The sequence below is a fragment of the Typha latifolia genome, chromosome 15 (assembly GCF_019914945.1).
Source record: "Typha latifolia isolate L0001 chromosome 15, TyphaL0001v2, whole genome shotgun sequence".
Classification (NCBI taxonomy): Eukaryota; Viridiplantae; Streptophyta; class Magnoliopsida; order Poales; family Typhaceae; genus Typha; species Typha latifolia.
Genome location: NC_133100.1, coordinates 3,907,976 through 3,918,087, shown reverse-complemented (window position 1 = coordinate 3,918,087; position 10,112 = coordinate 3,907,976).

Sequence of the window (10,112 nt, the reverse complement as noted above, 5' to 3'; positions counted from 1 at the left end):
TGTCTTCACCTCAAAAGAGTAGTATTTTGATCAATTGGTCTGCCCCATCTTCTGACTGGATTAAAATTAATGTGGATGGGTCTGTCGATCCATCCACTAAAAAGGGGGGTGGATGGATTGCTAGAGATTCTAATGCTCATATCCTTTTTGCAGAAGGAACATGTCATGCTACGAATGCTCTAAAGGCAAAAGCGTGGGCGATAAAAGGAGGGACTTATGAGAGCAAAGGAACAAAAATTGGAGAAGGTGATAGTAGAAGTGGACTCCCATATCCTAAAACAATGTATGGATAGTGGCTCACCTCATTGGAATATCAGGAATATTATTGAAGATTGCAAGTTTTTACTGAATGGGTTTTATAATGTACAACTAAATTATTATTTATAGGGAGGCAAATTAAGCTGCTAATTGGTTGGCTAAATTTTATGATAGCAAGTGTTTCTTCTTTTTGTGGTATAGGTAAAGGCACCCTAATTTTCAATCTGTCTTAATAAAGGATAGGCTTGGAATGCCTTACTCCCAGGATGTTATGATGTAATTTTGGTGGCCTTTTTTTTGGCTAGTTCTATTGTAAGTTTCATTTCTATAAACAAAAACACACACACATCAGATGATTCAAATCTATTTGACCGGTTCCACGCGCTTCAAGAACACAGAAGTCGATCCTTATTTTAATTTTTGGTGGAAAGGTTAATGTATTACCTCAAAAAAGGGCACAAAACTATTCTGGGTATCAAGAGAGATACCTAAAGCATCCCTGTACATGAAAAAGATGAGTTTTTCCTAGATTTGCTAACCAGTCAGCAATGTAATTAACTTCTCTAAAACAATGGGAGAAACATGTAATATTTAAATCATACAATAAATTAAAAATATCCAAACACAAGGATCACCATTTCTTTTAAATTGAAAACTTAGTAATCTGACAACCAGGGACGTTTTATTTTCCAGAAATGTTTTGCCAGTAATACAATTTCACCTTTGTTTTATTTGGGTTTTAATCCCCACTCTCGTACAATATATAATTTCACCTCTGCAAACAGATTAAGCACCTTGGTAAATTACTCAGATAATTTATGGACATAATAGATTACAATAAAGGATATCAAGAAATATACGAACCAAATACACTACTCACATTACAAACTCCAGTAGTAGGAAAAGGGAATAAAGGAATAGATCAGTACCAGGAACTAGACTACAATGATACAAATGACAACGCTACAGCAGATGAATTAAGATAGGAACAACTTAACTGTTCATACTTCATCCTCTATTTCATTGCAGGCTTGTATTCAATATTTTCTATATGATCCTATTCTTAGTTTTACGTTTCCTGAAACAGGCATGGATTTTGTGTTCTCTTCTGAGGAAAGGAAAAATAACGGAAACAGAGCAGAAAATTGCTATCAAAAAACAGAAATAGAGCAGGAAAAACTGTTTTAAAAATAGAAAAGCAATAAGCTCCAAAGGGAAAACCAAAAGTTCAACCAATATGTGATTTATAGAAGAAAAAGAATCCCATGCATGCTCTTAATTTCTCTTTTTAAGAGATGTTAGGTCTCATATGTCACAACCATTTCTTTCATGAGAAACTGTGCATCCTAAATTGATAAAAGTAAAACCACAATGGAGCCCCTCTAATTCATGTTACTTTTACCTGTTGCAGTAAAACAACACAGAAAGTCAATCAAGAATCTGCTTCAAACTTGATACTGATAGTCCACCTGTTCTCTGACTAATCCAATAGAAGAATGAAAGAAGAAAAATGCAGCACAATTTGGTGGCACATCAGCATCATTGTTGTTCAATGCAGGAAATCCTTACTACAGGTTTGTCAAACAAGCTCATCAGCTTGTGCCCTACTCATAGCTCTAAATATTTTTAATTTTGCTCAAACTTTGACACTTTAGATGAGCCAAGGTTAAACTGATCAAGGCTGGCTCAACCTTTATTACAAAGCTCATGTATGTGAATCTATGTCTGCAAAATCCTTCAGATACTAGATATTTGGTAATTATATGATGTATGACAAGTAATCCTGATACCAACCAAATGTAGGATGGATATAGCAAAAATGGTTTTGAGGGAGATAAATCAAAGATAAGGAAAGATATAGATTTCTATAGTAGAAACAATAATAGACTAGGAACACAATTAAGATAAAAACACAAGGCGAAAAGCAATTGGATATGAAATCCGATTGAATTAGATGTTTGTATGGTTTGCTACAGGATTCAACGGTACTGCTGGCTACAGTATCCCATAAAATACTGTTTTCCCCTTCTTGTCTGCATTGAAAGAAAGAAACAAGAAAAAAGAAAAGATAAACAAGGAGGAACGAAGAGGTGAGAAAAAGAGAAGATAGAAGTACGAAAGATAATCTGGATTACCCGGATAGGGTTCACTCCGAATGATTTGGCATCACATCAATCTATAATTCAAGCAAACAGAGAAGAAAAACATGTCTCCTGTTTATTTCTTTGAAACAGAAGCATAAAGGATGTATCAAGAACCCTAAACAAACAAAAAAATTTACTTGGATCAGGTAAAAAGAGACCATACCAATATAGGAACAATAAAACCCAACCAACTACTGATTTATTGACTCAAAGGACCTTAAATTGACCCTAAATTCGACCAAAGCACCGGCTCACCTATTCAGGATGCCCAGCCTGCCTAGCTCTTTTTAGCACCTAGGCAGGCTGCCATTTGCTGGCACCAATTGACTTAGCGGGTGAACCGCCCCGCCATGGCAGCCACCATTTCCGCTTTCTGAAACCATGAGAGAATCCTAGAAATTTAGAGTCAAATGCACTAGATAACTTTCCAGATTGCTTAGCAAGTTGTAACAACTCCAATGAATGATATCAGTAAGACATACCAAGTTTCAAACATATTCATCATATAGAAGGTAAAGGGAAGAACTTGGAGATTCTAGAATCATGTTTGTTATGTAGGGAGCAATGAAGCACAGACGAGGAGGTGTCCATGTCTAACACGTGTCGGATACAGACACGCGTGGGACATGTGTCCGACACGTGTCTAGAGTCTCCCAAAAAAAAACAAAACAAAAAAAAAAAAAAAACCGGACACTGTTGGGACACGGGTGAGGACGCAGGAGGTATTTTAGATAATGTTTAACGGGTCGGGTCGGGTTCGGTCAAATGTTATTAACCCGGATCCAAACCCGATAATAAAACATAAAACCCCGTCGTTTTCTCACCTTCACTGTTGAGCAACGAAATCGTTCGATCGAAGCCCTAAAACCCTCGAGCAGCTAATGAGCGATAATCCGAGGTGCGACGGGCTACTGAGCAAGCGCGACGGCCGACGAAGCGAGTATGGCGAGCTGAGCACGACGAGGACGCAGGTTCTTCTCTCTCCCTATCTCTGTCTCTTCCTCCCTCCCTCTTTCTCTCTCTCTCTCGCTGTCTCTCTCTCTCTATCTCTTCCTCCCTCTCTCCCTTTCTCTCTCTCTCTCTCTCTCTCTCTCTTCCTCTCTCTCTCTCTTCCTCCCTCCCTCCCTCCCTCCCTCCCATTATCTCTCTCTCTCTCTCTCTCGTTGTCTCTCTCTGTCTCTCTCTCTCACTGTATCTCTCTATCTCACTATCTCTCTCTCTCATTCTCTCGCTGTCTCACTCTCTCTGTTAAATTATTTTAATTTATGTTAGTTATTTTAATCTCTATTATTAAATTGTTAAATTATATTAAAGCTTCTCTAATCTCTATCTGTTAAATTGTTAATCTGCTAATACATATCTCTTTACTAATGTAGTTTTATTGCGATTGAAGAAAAATGAATACTAAAAATAGTCCTAATTCTAGTCAAAATAATGTATCTTCTATGGATGATAATGCTTTTTTGTGGAGATATGTTACTAAGATGGAGAAATTGGGAGAAGGTAGAGGAAATCATAATTTTAGATGCAATTATTGTCAACAAATCTACAAGAGATCATATTATAGAGTAAAGGCTCATTTGCTAAAATGTAGTGGGCATGGAATTAGAGGTTGTCCAAAAGTGAGTAGTGAACATATTATGGAAATGAAAAGGGTTTTGATATGGCCGAGTTGAGAATTAAAAATTTGATGCTTAAAGAAATTCCTCTGCTAACATTTAGACAAAGCGGCATCTTCTAGTAGCTCAGTTGAAGGCATAGGTTTTGATATGGGAGGGACATCAAGCAAAAAAAGAGCAACAAGAGTGACACCTATTGAGAAGTCATTTAATTCCGGTGCTCGCAATCAATTATATTGTGAGATTGTAAGAATGTTTTATTCAACTGGGTTGCCTTTTCATCTGGCAAAAAACCCTCACTATGTTAAAGCCTTTCAATTTGCATCAAATAATAATATTTCTGGATTTGTGCCCCCTAGCTACAATATGTTGCGAACTACACTACTTCAACAAGAGAGTGCAAATATTGAAATATTGCTAAACCCTATTAGAAGCACATGGGGGGAGAAAGGGCTGAGTATTGTATGTGATGGTTGGACTGATGCATAGAGGAGACCGCTTATAAATTTTTTAGCAGTGACTGAGAGTGGGCCTATGTTCTTGAGAGCTGTGAATTGTAAAGGAGAATATAAAGATAAAATTTTTATCTCTAATTTGATCATTAAAATCATTGAAGAGGTTGGACCTCATAATGTAGTCCAAGTGGTTACGGATAATGCACCTGTTTGTAAGGCAACAGAGATGCTTCTTGAAGCAAGATTTTCTCACATTTTTTGGACTCCATGTGTGTAGTTCACTCTCAACCTAGCTTTTATGAACATATATGCAGCAAAAAACACTAAGGCAAATGAGATTGTATTTGATGAGTGTAGTTGGATTTCAGTAATTGGAGGGGATGTAATGTGCATAAAAAATGTCATCATGCAACATTCAATGAGGTTGGCTATTTTTGATGAATTTGTCAACTTAAAATTGCTTGCTATTGCGGAGACTTATTTTGCTTCAGTGATTATAATGTTGAAAAGATACAGAAAGATCAAAAAAGGTCTTCAATCAATGGTAATTAGTGATAAATTGAGTTCTTATAAGGAAGATGATATTGGCAAAGTACAATTTGTCAAAGATAAAATCCTTGATGACATTTGGTAGGATAAAATTGAATATATACTTGCCTTTACAGAGCTTATATACAGTATGCTACGGATTGGCAAACCAGATAAACCATGCTTACATTTGATATATGAAATGTGGGATACAATGACTGAAAAGGTGAAGACAGTTATATTTATGCATGAAAACAAGAAAGAAGGCAAGGAATCTATTTTTTATTCAGTGGTGCACAAGATCCTAGTGGATAGATAGGATAAAAGCAATACACCATTACATTACTTAGCACATTCTTTGAATCCAAGGTTAATTTAATTTCTATAGTCCTCTTTCTTGCGATTAAAAATTTTATTATTCTTTCATTGCTATTGTTTACTAACTATATGATTATGTTAATAGGTATTATAGCTCATCATGGATTCAAGAGGATCCAAATCGTGTACCACCGCATAAGGATTTGGAAATTTCTAATATGAGAAATAAATGCTTAAAAAGGCTATTTCCAAATGCAGAAGAACGAAAAATGGCATACCAAGAGTATACTAGTTTCTCCACATCAACCAAAAGTCTTGTTGAGTATCATTCAATAGCATATAGAAATGAGTTTGATCCAAACATGTGGTGGGTTGCTCATGGTGCTTCTGCTCCTATTCTTCAGAATTTAGCACTTAGGTTATTTGGGCAACCTTGCTCTTCTTCAGGTTGTGAGAGGAACTGGAGCACCTATTCTTCCATCTATTCATTGAAAAGGAACAAGATAACTCCACAGAGAGCTAAAGATTTAGTATATGTTTATACTAATCTTCGCCTTCTATCAACAAGGTCTCCAGATTATTTGAGAGAAGAGACCAAGATGTGGGATGTCGGAAGAGATTCTTATGATTCCTTTAATGGTGCAGGAATATTGGAGTTTGTTGATCACTCAATTGATGAACCAGATTTGGAAACTATAATGTTTGTTGATGAAGGCAATGAGGCAGTTGAAGATGAATGATCTACCTTATATTGCTATTTTGTAATGTGATACGATCTCCTCATTGGGCTAAGGTTTGATCTATCTCGTTTTTAGATCTGTACAGCAATTGGTACAGAACTTTAGAAAAGGATTCCAAAAGTTGCCATCATCAAATCAACATGAAATTTTGGTTGTAGCCCTAGAAAAGAGCTTTCCAACCAATTTAATTTTAGGGAAATCGAACGATGGGATCTCGTGATATCGTCCGAGAAGTAGACGAACGTCAGGGAGTCCATCTATGGATCCGTGGATGGAGGCACGAGATCCTAGATGATGATGGATGGTGGTAGACTGGCGGTAATGGGGTGGCACCGATGAGTGAGTGGTGGTGGAAGGATTATGGATAATGGAAAGGGTTAGAGCAAGGTAATAGATAGATTGGAAGAAAGGAAAGGAGTGGGCCCTAAGGGACTAAGGTGAGTGGCCGGTGAAGGGAGGCTAGAAGCGGCGGCACTGGTGAACGAGAGAACAAAAGAGAAGAAGAAGAAGACTAAGGCAAACCTCAATTCATTCAATAATGACTCCTTGGTTGCCATCCACACCTTTAAAGGCTAACCAAACAATTCAAAAATGGCAATTATTAACCCTAGGAAACAGTGGATTTTCGTCGATCGCGTTCGAACGCACATTTTGCGTTCTCTGTATTTGCAAACCTGATGCAGGCATTCACAAACGCGTTCGAATGCACCCCACCCGCGTTCGAACGCGACATACGAAAACCTTCTCCTTTTTTTCTGAAATAAACACTAAAACAAGAATATAAGACACCCATAATTTGTATATTTGCTCGAGATGGCATCGGTGAAGTCCGAATCATATCAATCCACCACGCTTCCTACAACCTTGTCCTCAAGATGACTCGAGTCAAACTTGCTGTGTTCGGTGGGTCATCCTCAGTCGAGCTTGGATACTTGTACTCCTATTGGCCCAAGGTGGGATTCGGGTCCATCTACATTGAGTCCACTTGGTCTCGAGTGGTCGAACTAATTGACTCAATGTCAGTTCAGCTATAGAAATCCGGTGCATCCGATTGCGCTCGGGAAGTCGAGTTAGATGTAGTTGGTGGATCCTGATTAGGTCCACCCAGTGACTCGAGTTAGGTTCAACAGCCGAACTGACTATTGGTTGTGCTCATAATTGTTCTGCCCACTCCATGGATTAGGATCCAAGTCAAATGTGTCCTGGTATAAGCAAACTCGACTTAAGTCAAGTAGAGAGTTTCTGATCAGGTCCCTTATTTGAGTCCCTAAGTCCAAAGATAACTCACACTTGACTTGACCCCTTTGGCTCTTAGGTCCAACCCAGCTCATGTCTAGCTATTCAATCTGGTCAAGCCCAACCATGTAGCCATCTTGAAATTCTAACCATTTAGGGTTTTCAAAAAAATTTGAAATCCCTAATATTTCTCCCATAATTCTCTCTCCATTAGTCGTTGCTATAGAAGTTGCCTTGCACATAGCAGCCATAGCAGAGCAGTGACCACCTCAGGTAGTTGCTTTGATAGGGTTTCCGGTAGTGTGGCGGCAATCTGCGGCAATGGAAGGCCGAAGTTGGCCCAAAAAATAAAATCTTCATCTCCTTCTCTGTCCAGTCGCAACCAGGGCAAGGAGCCTCCGGCCGTCTGGAACATGAAAAATAGCTGCCGATGAGGTCCCTCTTAGGGTGGCGGCAGTTGACTACTGTGGAAGGCTGAGGTTGACAAAAGCAAAATCTCCATCTCCTTTTTCTTCATTTAGACGCAGCCATGGCAGGAAGCTTTCGGCTATCTAGGTGAGAAAAGCAGCGACCCACGAGGTCTTTATGGGGCTGTCAGCGGCCGGTGCTACCGTGGGTGGAAGATTGCGGCCTTCTCCTTCGAGTTGTAGCTCGGCGGGGAGCTACGTCATCGCCGGTGACGACGCTGTCGCGGTCGACCATCGATTAACCAAGAAGAATGGTGGAAGGTCACTGGATGCCATACGCAATTTCTTCCTAGTTGCCGACTCGCTGTGGTTGCAAAGGGAGGTGGTGTAAGGCGGCCCAAGTGTCGGAACTCGCGATTCCGAATCATCTCCTTCACTACTGATGAGGATTCCTGATGAGAGATATCCAGCGACCCGTGGTCTTCCTCCATTCAATAGTAGTTCGCACGATTGTCGACTCGTCAAAGAACTCCGTTCTGACGTCAAAAGAACCTTTCCAACCGTCGAGCTCGCCGGAGGAAACTGTTGCCTTGAAGCCGGACTCTTCGTCTTTTTCGGCAAAGTTGGGAAGGATGCGACTAGCCTTACACGGTTTGTCGGCGAGGTCTTCGATGCATGGGAAGATGTGGAGGTTCCGAGGGCTGCTACAATGGTTGAGGATCCCATTGTAACCGGCGGCGGTTCATTTCGGCTAACCATAGATCGGGGTGTAGAAGCTCGATCTTGCTGGTGAAGGTTCTGAACCAATGGCGGCGGGTTCATAGTGGTAGACTCACGTCGGGGAGTTGTAAGTGCGTTTCCGATGACCTAATACATTTAGTTAGGGTTTTTTTTTATTGCATCAGTTGTTTAATTTTATTAAAATAAAATTTCTGTAGGTCACGTTCGAACACAGAAAGGGTCGCGTTTGAACGCCCTTGCGAACACCTGCATCAGGTTCGCAAAAACAAAGAACACAAAATGTGCGTTCGAACGCACCCGATCGGGCGCATTCGAACGTCTGCATCGCGTTCGCACATACAGAGAACGCATTTTGTGCGTTCGAACGCGATCTGCGAGAATCTTCTAGAATTAAAATTAATAATTGTATTTTAGCTTATTAGTTAGCCTCTATAAAGGCGTTGATGGCAGCCAAAATCATTATGCTATTGAATTATTAATTTTTTGCCTCCTATCTTCTCTTTATTCTCTCTACCCTAATCTCCCTCCTCCCTCTTCACCAATCTACCACCTCTACTATTGATAAGGTCTCTCCTAACTTCTAATCTTCCTCATCTGTCGAGTCCTCCATTTTTCTTTGGGATCTCAACCACTTCTTTCCCTTCGTCTTTATCCTTAACAACATTCACCATCCACCCTCATCTCCATTATCATCTATAACTCTAACATCCATTCCACCCGTCACCATCACAATCGTCCGCAATATATCGTGTTTTCGTCCTAGTTGCAGTTTGAATCTGCGAAGGGCGTAAATACTAAAACTGTAGATCAAGGAGTTACGGATCGATTCCATTTGGTTTCGTAATTTTTTGACTATGAGAGAATATTTAGTGAATATTTTCCCTCAGTTGCGCCGACTGCTTCGTGCAATAAATTCAGATCTTGAAGGAATCGTTCCGTAGCCCTATCATTGGTATCAAAGCCTATCTTTTGGCAGCGTAGAACTTATTATTAGTATCGGAGCTAGAAAAACCTCAGACATCCAATGGTTGAAACAAGAAAGATGACGTCGACAAGGAAACTAATGGAAAGCACACCGACAAGGGAAGACTCAACCCACGATAACCCTCACCGTGAGGCCGATTCTTTTGGAGCAACCACGGCACGACCGAGTCAACCAACGTCTATGGGTGTGAATATGGGCTTGGCGGATGAACTTAGGGGCATGTTCCAAACATTACTGCATGGAGTTGACAAAATACAGAACGATCATAATGCTTTAAAAGAATATGTCATGAACCGATCGGCTTCGTCATCTCCTCAACGACGATCGGTGCCTCAAGAAGGACCATCGATGGGAACACACCGAACCGATACCCTACAGGTCCAGGTGCGACATGTTAGTGTCAATTATCCTCTTTTACCTATGCCTACACATCATCCCCCACCACCGTTATAAAACCCAAGACAGGCGGTGGTGGAACCCGAGAGACGAGCGGCACTAGTGCGCATCGTCGAAGAGGAGGATTGGCACTTTCGGAACGAGGTTGATCCCTTCGGAGATGGTGATGGACATGCTTGAGGATTTAGAGAAAGAGATCAACATGCACAAAGGTTTAGACCTGAACCAAGGATCTTTTGCGAACCCGACAATGCTATTCGGGGGAGAACTGCACGCTTGGACTTT